The 9,209-nt window shown below is 34.0% G+C and overlaps 1 long non-coding RNA gene across 1 annotated transcript; it reads right to left on the reverse strand.

The window, feature by feature from the left end:
* Positions 1–1,481: 1,481 nt before the first annotated feature.
* Positions 1,482–4,753, reverse strand: LOC133812871 (uncharacterized). The gene is made up of 4 exons (XR_009884035.1): positions 4,367–4,753; positions 3,731–3,806; positions 1,903–1,996; positions 1,482–1,824 (listed from the first exon to the last, which is right to left on the reverse strand). It is a non-coding gene; the product is annotated as an uncharacterized LOC133812871 (long non-coding RNA).
* Between the last annotated feature and the right edge of the window lie 4,456 nt (positions 4,754–9,209).

Genomic DNA, 9,209 nt, shown 5'->3' on the forward strand with positions numbered 1-9,209 from the left:
CTCGTTGAGTTCATGCGGGCCGCAACGCCCCAAGAATAACTTCGTGGCGCGACCCCGCGAACCCATAATTTTGTGCGATTTTCAAGAATTGCAAATCATCCTAAAGATACCCTAACCCCAATATTAGCCCAATTATGATCACATACCAACCCTACAACATCCATTGACTAAAAAATATACCCAAAACACCCTAAAACACAACAATCATCACTGAGTGCCAAAGCTCAAGAACACACCCAAAAAGAAAAAGAACACAAACAACTTGGGGAAATCCTTACCTCAATTGGATGAATTCAAAATCCTAGCTGCACCCCTTCACTTCCTAGTCCTATAATTTCTCCTCCATTCTTCTAATCCTCAAGTGCAAAGCTCCAATTTGCTTTTCGCTCCAAACACTAAGAAGGTAACCACAAGAGAGAGAGATGAAAAGGTATGTCACGTATGTGACTCATAGTGCTCACACTTATTTTTATCTAGCTTAGGCAAATGGTCAAAAGACCACTTTGCCCTCACTCCATAACATTTCACAAGGCATTCCCAAGGGTAAAATTGTCATTTTTGTCTTATTTCCCATTAACCTCAAATTTCACTTAAAATTTCCAATTAAATTCACTAATCCTCCAAATACAAATATTTTCCCCCATTATAACTCATACTCCAAGAATTCGCGGTAATTCACCAAATTACTAAAGTACCCATAGGCTCACCCCTAGTCGGATATTAATCGCTTGTTGTGACTTTTCCACTATTTGGCTCATAAGGATCGACTCGAGCTGAACATCTCAAATATATTGACATAATAATGTGGTCCCACTCATAAAACATATATAATTACAAATATACCCTCAGCGGGTCAAAATTACAAAAATGTCATTTTTAACAAAAACGAGACTATAAGTACATTTAATACACTTAAACATGCATAAGAAGTTATATTATAATATAACTCATATATATAATCACAATTAAATCATATTAACATAAAAATCCAATTATTACCTCCTGGCACAGTAATCAAAGCACTAATCCTTATTAGCAAATTTGAGACGGTACACTTATTATTTCTTCAAGGAATTGATTTCAAAGGATATGGTTCCCAGGACATTGTTTATAATAAATTGAAGAAGTAACTTGAGGCCAAGAGTATGGCAAAAGAAAAGGAAGATGTTGAGAAGTTGTTTTTGAGGGTTAGTGAGACAATTGCTTAGTTAGTTAAAACTATGTACGTTTTGGACCAAGTTGGCAAGTGCCACAACTATCTTTGAGAGTTTTATTGCTTAGTTTTAAATATCTTGTTTTTGTTGTTTTGCACTTTTATGTTTATGGTGAATATCACTATATTGTATGAAAAGAGGTTGGCTTTGAGTTGCAGACATCTTCCAAAAGTATTACACCGAAATTAGTGCGTGAAAAAAAATGAAACGAGATAGGATCAATCATATGAAAGTTATGTGTCCAAATTGTTATTTATATTTTTTACATTGAAAATTGAATAGAACGTGTATTGTATTGTCAAAAAAAGAATATAGATTATCAAGAAAAACATTGATCATCTAGACATTGAGACTAAGAGCAATACAAGATAGTAGAGTACTCGAATTAAAGCCACCACTAAACTCTTGTGTATTTCACATAAATATACTTTTGAAAGAATTACAAAATAAATCTATAAAAAAACATTGAAGAAAAATAAAATGGAAAAAAATGGTCTCTTAATGATTTCCTAATCCTTTGGGATAACAGGAAGTTGAACTACACTTCATATTTGCTAGACTAGACTTTGGCTTGTGCCACCCAAACCTTTCCAATAACTCCTCAATAAGCCTGCAAATTATATAGAATTGTGTTAAATATACAGTAAAAAAGACATCACAAATTGTATAATGAGCATTTCTAACTCACAAGCTGCAGATGGCAATCTGTGATGTTGTTACTTCACGAACTGGGAAACAACCCTCTCCAATCGATAACCTCAACCGTACATAAAGATCGAAGACTTCAAAGAGATCATTTAAGCAACATAGAATCAACAACCAGATTACTTTGAAATTCATACAAATATTTTCTTACATAATCAAGTTAGATAGGAGTAACATTTAGATGCTAGTAGTACAACATCACCAATGCAAGATGTAACTTTTGTGCCAAATTTAGTACAAAAAATGAGTTAATGCTATATTTGGCCAAATATTTGCAATTGTGCTCCAATGCACAAAATGTAAATTAACAAAAAAAAAAAAAAATCAATAATTCATTTAATATTTATTGAAAATACACAAAAATTAATTTTTTTATTATCCAAATTATGTACTTCAAAAAATTTGCCATTAAATAAATAAATAAAAAATAATATATGATTAGTCATTAAGTGTCAACTATTCAATTATAATAATTAGTAGCAATATAGTAAATAAAAAAATAGCATTTATTAATGTGTCAAATTTGACCAATACTACCAAATTTGGCACAACTTTTAACATATGCCAAATTTGACACACTTTTTGCAACACCATTGGAGTTATAGTAAGATGTGCTAAATATAACATTGCACCAGCTTCTTTTTGACACTTCATTGGAGATGCTCTTAGAGAATAACATACATTTCAAGATACTTAAATAATATTAAGTTGTTCGAGGGAGTTTGAGTTGTAGATAGCAGTTAATGATGAATATGATAACAATCCAGAAGATTCTCCGTTTTAATGTGTATAAAGAAAACTAATTACTGATCTTTACTTGTGTAAGACCTTGAGATGAAATTTCATTATCCATATCAACTAGGCTGCACGTTAAAGAGTATAATCCAAGTAGGTTATTCATTATTCATGTAAACCTACGAAATTCCTTTATCAACTAAAGTTTTTCCAAAAAAAAAAAAATGATGATAACATAACTAATTGAATATTGAGAAGGTTGAAGTGTTAACTACTTGGTAAAATCTAGTAAATTGAAATGCATTAATGCTATTATCGCCTATAATTTCTTTATTTCTTTTTCTTTTTTTAACAAACACATTGAGTCAAAAGTGCATTTAGTTATAGTTATCCTATACCTGATACAGAAAATGTAATTATCATGAAAGCCAAGAGGAACTCATCTATGATAGCAATAAATATCTGATCCAGTAGAAAAAAGAAAAGTTTGATTGCAAATAAGAAAGAGCAAAACAATTTCAAAAAATTCAATAAATCTTCGGCAACAAAAAATAATACTTATCCATGGCTCCCTTAGTTGATGGAAAAGAGAGCAATTGGAGAATAATCACACTATCATATTTTCACAATCAACAATAAAATAATCATATGATAACATTCTCTACAAAATGTTCCTGCCAGGAAAGTAGAAAATCCAAGAAGATCAACATTTGGAAACATGATAAGGTAGAAAAGCTTACTCTTATTGGAATTTAAAGTACAAAATTATGCAGTTCGATGTCAAATTTCAACTATCATAAGGGCATGTGTGATAAGAGTACATTTATCAGTGGTGCGCAATTCGTATATCAAAATTTGTTATAAATTCAATATGTAAATTTAATTAAATCTTTTAAAATTTAAAAGATTAAGAAATATTAACTCCTACTAAGGTGGTAGCAGTATGAAGCAGTCAAAACTGGATTACTTCTATAAAGCAGTCAAAACTGGTGGTAGGAGTATTTCAGGACTCAACTCTCCTAACTAATATAACATAACGATACAGTTATTAAGAAAGAGATCAACAATGAACTTACTATCATATAGGCCTCTTTTTGGGTGCAAACATAAATATGCAAGTATGAGATCAAAATTAGGAAACATTCCAGCTCTCTGCGTTATAAGAATCACATCAATTCAGAGTCAGAGAAAATGCTAAACATCTAATAAATACCACAAACAACCACATTCCCAAGACACTTAATATTGATCAAACAAAAATAATAATAATAATATAACTATCAACACACAACGAAAATAAAGCCACCATCTCCATCCAAATCTTAAACGGCCAACACTAACATATACCAATATTCCCGTCGACATTTCAAATCAACATTACAACTCCATAAAATGACGGAACAAAATTTTCTAATGTCTCAAAACAAAACCATACCGACTAACATCCTTTATTTATGCTAGAATTCAAGAAAGTGCATGTGCAAATCTATAATCCTTCAACATAAATACAATCCTAAAATAGATCATGTCAAAATTACTTATAGAGAATCACACAACAAATAATTAAATTTTGAAATAGTGTATGCATCCTAGAATGTAACCCTTCTTAAATTCAAGATTTTAGTCTCAGCACGAAATTTCTAAAATTTGTTATCATAACACATATAAATCGACAAATAAAAAATATAAATTCAACACCTACCTGCGTTTACCTGCGTTTAACAGAAGGAGCACAATAGTCCTAACTTGTTCACCAGGGAAAGAATGAGTAGCTTCACTAAAAGAGTCTACCAACTTCATTCAAGAATTACAAAAGGCCGTTGTTTCAATTAAACACTACAGATTCAAAAGAAAAGAAACCCGATGTTTTCATAAAAAAAGAGGAGGATATTGTCTTTCTAAATTGTATTTAACAAAGAAGAAAAAGAGAGATTTTCAAATACGAGAACAAGGTCTCGATCGGTTTACAATTCAGAAGGAAAGAAGAAAAGACAACCACTTTTTTTGTCATAAAAAAAAGAATAATTTTTCTGAAAGATAAAACGTAATTTCGGGAAAAAAACAAAATAAAATAACATTAAAGCAACTACTAAGCTGCCCCATAATCCATTTTAACCCCACACACCCTCCCCGTTCAACAAATCAAAACCTATTAAAAATGCCCTCATGGGTGAGGGCCAAAAGTGGTGCTCTCACCTAAGAAAATTCCTACAAATATTTATATAGAAAACACATTATTCTAATAAAAAGAAATAATTACTCCACCCACTATTTGTTTGAAGGTGTAATCCTAATCATATTCCCAGTGGCCAAATCCTTTCACCAGTTGAAAATATCATTTCCCCTGTAACAGAATTAGGAGAAGAGGAGGACGATTCCCCTGTAACAGAATTAGAAGAAGAGAAGGACCACCTTGGTGACGTGTAGCTATTCGTACAAGTTTGTTACAACAAATCTATTTCCCTAGGAATTGTTACAGTTGTATATTCTATAATATTCTTTGTGCCTGCTGTCATTATTGTGTATAAATAGCAGAGGCCTTTTCCTATTCATGTAACCGTTTGAGCATTAATTAAAAATATTCAAAGTCTGCATTCAATTTCTTCCTATTTTATCTTGGTATCAGAGTCGTACAACATCTGTCAATGGCTTCTCCTGACGATTCATCTTCCACCATTGGCGGCCCTCAAAATGTTCCACCTATCTCAGCTGCTGCTGATATATCCCCTGCTCCGGTTCAAACCACACCTACAGTCGCTGTTCAACCAACCTTTATATTTCAAAGTCTGGAACCTCTTACCCTGAAATTGGATCGAGGTAATTACTCCTTTTGGAAGTCCCAAGTGTTACTAGCTCTTCGTGCTCATGATTTGGAAGGCTTTATACTCGGCACCAAGATTTTCCCACCTCAGTTCGTTGACAACACAGTTGGCGGCTCGGCTCCAGGTGAAACTCGTCAACTTAATGTTGGCTATGCCCTCTGGTGAAGAATAGATCAAGCTATTCTCAGCTGGCTGCTCAACTCCATTTCAGAAAACATGTTTGGCCACAGAGTCAGGTGTATCACTTCTTTTGAGGTTTGGCATACCCTTGAACTCCTTTTCACTACTCAGTCCAAAGCTCGTACCCTGCAAATTCGTTTTCAACTTCAATCTCTTAAGAAAGGAAACTTATCTGTTCATGACTATATGTTGAAAATGACAAGTTTAGCTGAGAATCTATCTGCTGCAAGACAACTTATTTCTGATGAGGAGTTGATTCTATATATTTTAGGTGGTCTGGGTCATGACTATGATCCTGTGGTCATTACTCTCACCTCTCGGCCAGACCCTTTAACCCTTCAAGAAGTTCAGTTCTTATTGCAGAGTCAAGAAATACGATTGGAACAACTTAACACTCCCATGAGTGGTGGTGTAGTCTCTCCCAGTGCCAATCTTGCTGCACAGTTTCGACGGTCTGCTAATATTGGTGGTACTTCGCACCTTAATGGCACTCAAAACCGCAGCTTCTCCTCACATGGCCGTAGCCGTGGTGGACGTGGGGGTAGAGGAAATCGTCCTGTCTGTCAGCTGTGTAATCGCGTGGGACACATTGTTGCAAAGTGTTATCACCGATTTGATATCAACTTTCAAGGTGCAGCTCCTGGATTCAATCAACACAGTCCCAATATCAATTCGAATCAACAACAAAATTCTGGGGAAGGTGAGCAAGTCTTTTATTCCTCTTCCTCAGCTGAGAACAGTCATGACAACTCCTGGTATGTAGACAGCGGAGCCACTAATCATATTACTCCAGACACTCACAACCTGCAAAACAAACATGAGCACAAAGGTACCACTCAACTGCTCATTGGTAATGGGCAGCCCTTAACCATCACTGAAATTGGAAACAATGTCATAAGCATTCCTGAAACCTCATCTTCTCTTTTGTTAAACAATGTCTTTTGTGTTCCTCATATGACCAAAAATTTGATTTCAATATCTCAGTTAACCAAAGATAATTCTGTGTTTATTGAGTTTTATTCTGATTGTTGTCTTGTTAAGGACCTAGCTACGAGGAAGGAGCTAGCTCGGGGAACACTCAGTAATGGCCTCTATCAGCTTATACTCTTCCCATCATGTTTCTGTTAACCCAAGATATGTTTCCAAGAGGGGGGGGGGGGGGGGTGAATTGGAAATTTAAACTAATTTCAGAAATTTAAAACTTAATATGCCAAATTATGCAATAAATCAAATTTATCAAGTAAAAGCAAATAATATGGCAATCAAATAGATATAGCAAATAATCAAACTTGTAATGTAAAGAGTTTAAGGTTAAGAAATTGCAAACTCTCGAATTTTACAAGGTTCGGTAGAACTAAGCCACCTACGTCCTTGGTCTTCAAAGCTATGGACCTAGCTTTGAGTTCCACTATCGAGCCAAGTTAACGGGCTTGACTAACCCTTACAACCGGGAATTTTTCACCAAGGTATTTCCAAACCTCTTACAATAGTTTTCCACCACCAAGGTATTATCAACTTCTTTTTCGGATTGTTGAAGTGCCAATCTCACTCTAACCGGGTTGTTTACAAAACCGGTGCCAACCTCACCTCAATCACAATATGGGAATGTGTTTGATATTACAGAAAAAATCACTCTAGAAGTATGATGATACAATGAGAAACCTAGAGTGATTAGCAAGCACACTTAGAAGAAATAAATACAAATTTTGGCTCAAGTGTGTGAATATGTGTTTGGATGATTTAAACTTTGGGAGCTCTTTGAAATCAATGGATTAGGTTTGATATATGTGATAAATGCTCAGCCAACACCTAATTTTGAGTGAAAAACTAGTTTATATAGAGTTTGGGAAAACACTAGCCGTTTATAGCCGTTGGGGGTTACTTTTTGAAGTTGCCTGCCGCGAACCGGAAGTTCGGATGGGGAACCGGAATACCGGTCTGGGAGCAACCAGAATTCCGGATGGCAGGCAGTGAGCAAAAGTTCAAAATATGCCTATTTTCCCGTTTTTCAATTCTTTATAACTTTTAGCTCGTTTATCCGATTTCAAAAATTCCATTTGTGTTGCGACCGTATCGGGATGTATTTTCTTAAAAGTGAATTTAGGATGTCTAGTTCTCATTTTGAAAAATCACCATTTTTAGCACGTGAATGAGCCAAATTTTATACTTATGACTTAAGGTCTTCGACTTTAGAACAATCAATCGAACGGGTAAAGCCAAGGTAAGGGCCTGTTCATAATCCCTATTCACTTGCAATCACTTTACAAGACTAAGAAATGAAATTAAACCTTTATCTTGAGTTTCTTGAGTCTTGAAATCCATTTCGGGTCATTTCCGGAAAATTTGGTAGAATGACCATTTTGCCCTTGGTCATAAGTTTGACTTTGAATTTGCTAATTCACTTTGGTTTTTGCTACAAAATCAACAAATCATTAGTAACAAATAATAATCAAATATTTGTTAATCATCAAAACAAGGAGACTTAAGAGTTTGGGTCAACAATCTCCCCCTTTTTGATGATATCAAATATTTGATTATTTTAAAAGGGAAAGGAAATATTTTTAAATATTAATATTAGATTAGCTTCCCCTTAATGTGTGCAAGGGTTTAAAAATTTGAAACTTTACCTTTGATTTTTACCTTACATGATTTTGTAAACCCCCCCTCAATTTATTACTCATAGTGAAATAAAAAGTTAGTCCAAAAATTGAGGTTTTTGCCAAAGTTAAAATAATCTCAATTAATTTCTCCCCCTTTTGATTCATCAAAAAGGGTCGCAAAGGAATTCACAAAATAAAACATAAGAAAACATAGATTAAACTTTTTAAACATTCATACATAAGAAAGATAAGTGAATCCAAAATAACATCCAAGCAACAAGGTTTAAACTAGGTTTATCAACCAAACACAAGAAAGATAAACACACAAGAAGATAAGGCATAAAGCCATGCAAACACACAAGTACACAAGATAAAATAAAACATGAAAGGATGCAAAAAGAGAAAACATGCAAATTCCATCTTTGAATCAATTATTTCACATATTCATGGGTTAGACTTATTTGTCTAGATTTTCTCATAATCTATGCCAATGTAGGCTCTAGCTAATGTGGCTTAAATATCACAATGTTTCGAGATCGTCGATACATCATCCATGGATATTGGGATATTCCTCATGAGATCCCTAAGTGGAAGATAGAAACCACTTCATTTTTATTATGTCTCTCATCTCATTACTCAAAATCAACAATCCTCAATATATAGACACACCTAGATGATATAGCCATCACAAGTCTTAGAGTATAAGCACTAGTCTATATTATTGTGCATAAACCCATCCGAAACTATGGCTTTATCAAATTTCTCATGCAATTGTTTCAGTGCTTGTATTAATCCATACAATGATTTAACAAGCCTACAAACTTTATGTTCATTCCCCCTTAGAAAAAAACCCTTCGATTGTTCGATATAGATTTTCTCATCAAGATCTCCATTTAGGAATGTTATTTTCACATCTATTTGATGAACATAAATGTTATATATTGATGACAAGG

Source organism: Humulus lupulus, chromosome 1 (genome assembly GCF_963169125.1).
Source record: "Humulus lupulus chromosome 1, drHumLupu1.1, whole genome shotgun sequence".
NCBI classification, from domain to species: domain Eukaryota; kingdom Viridiplantae; phylum Streptophyta; class Magnoliopsida; order Rosales; family Cannabaceae; genus Humulus; species Humulus lupulus.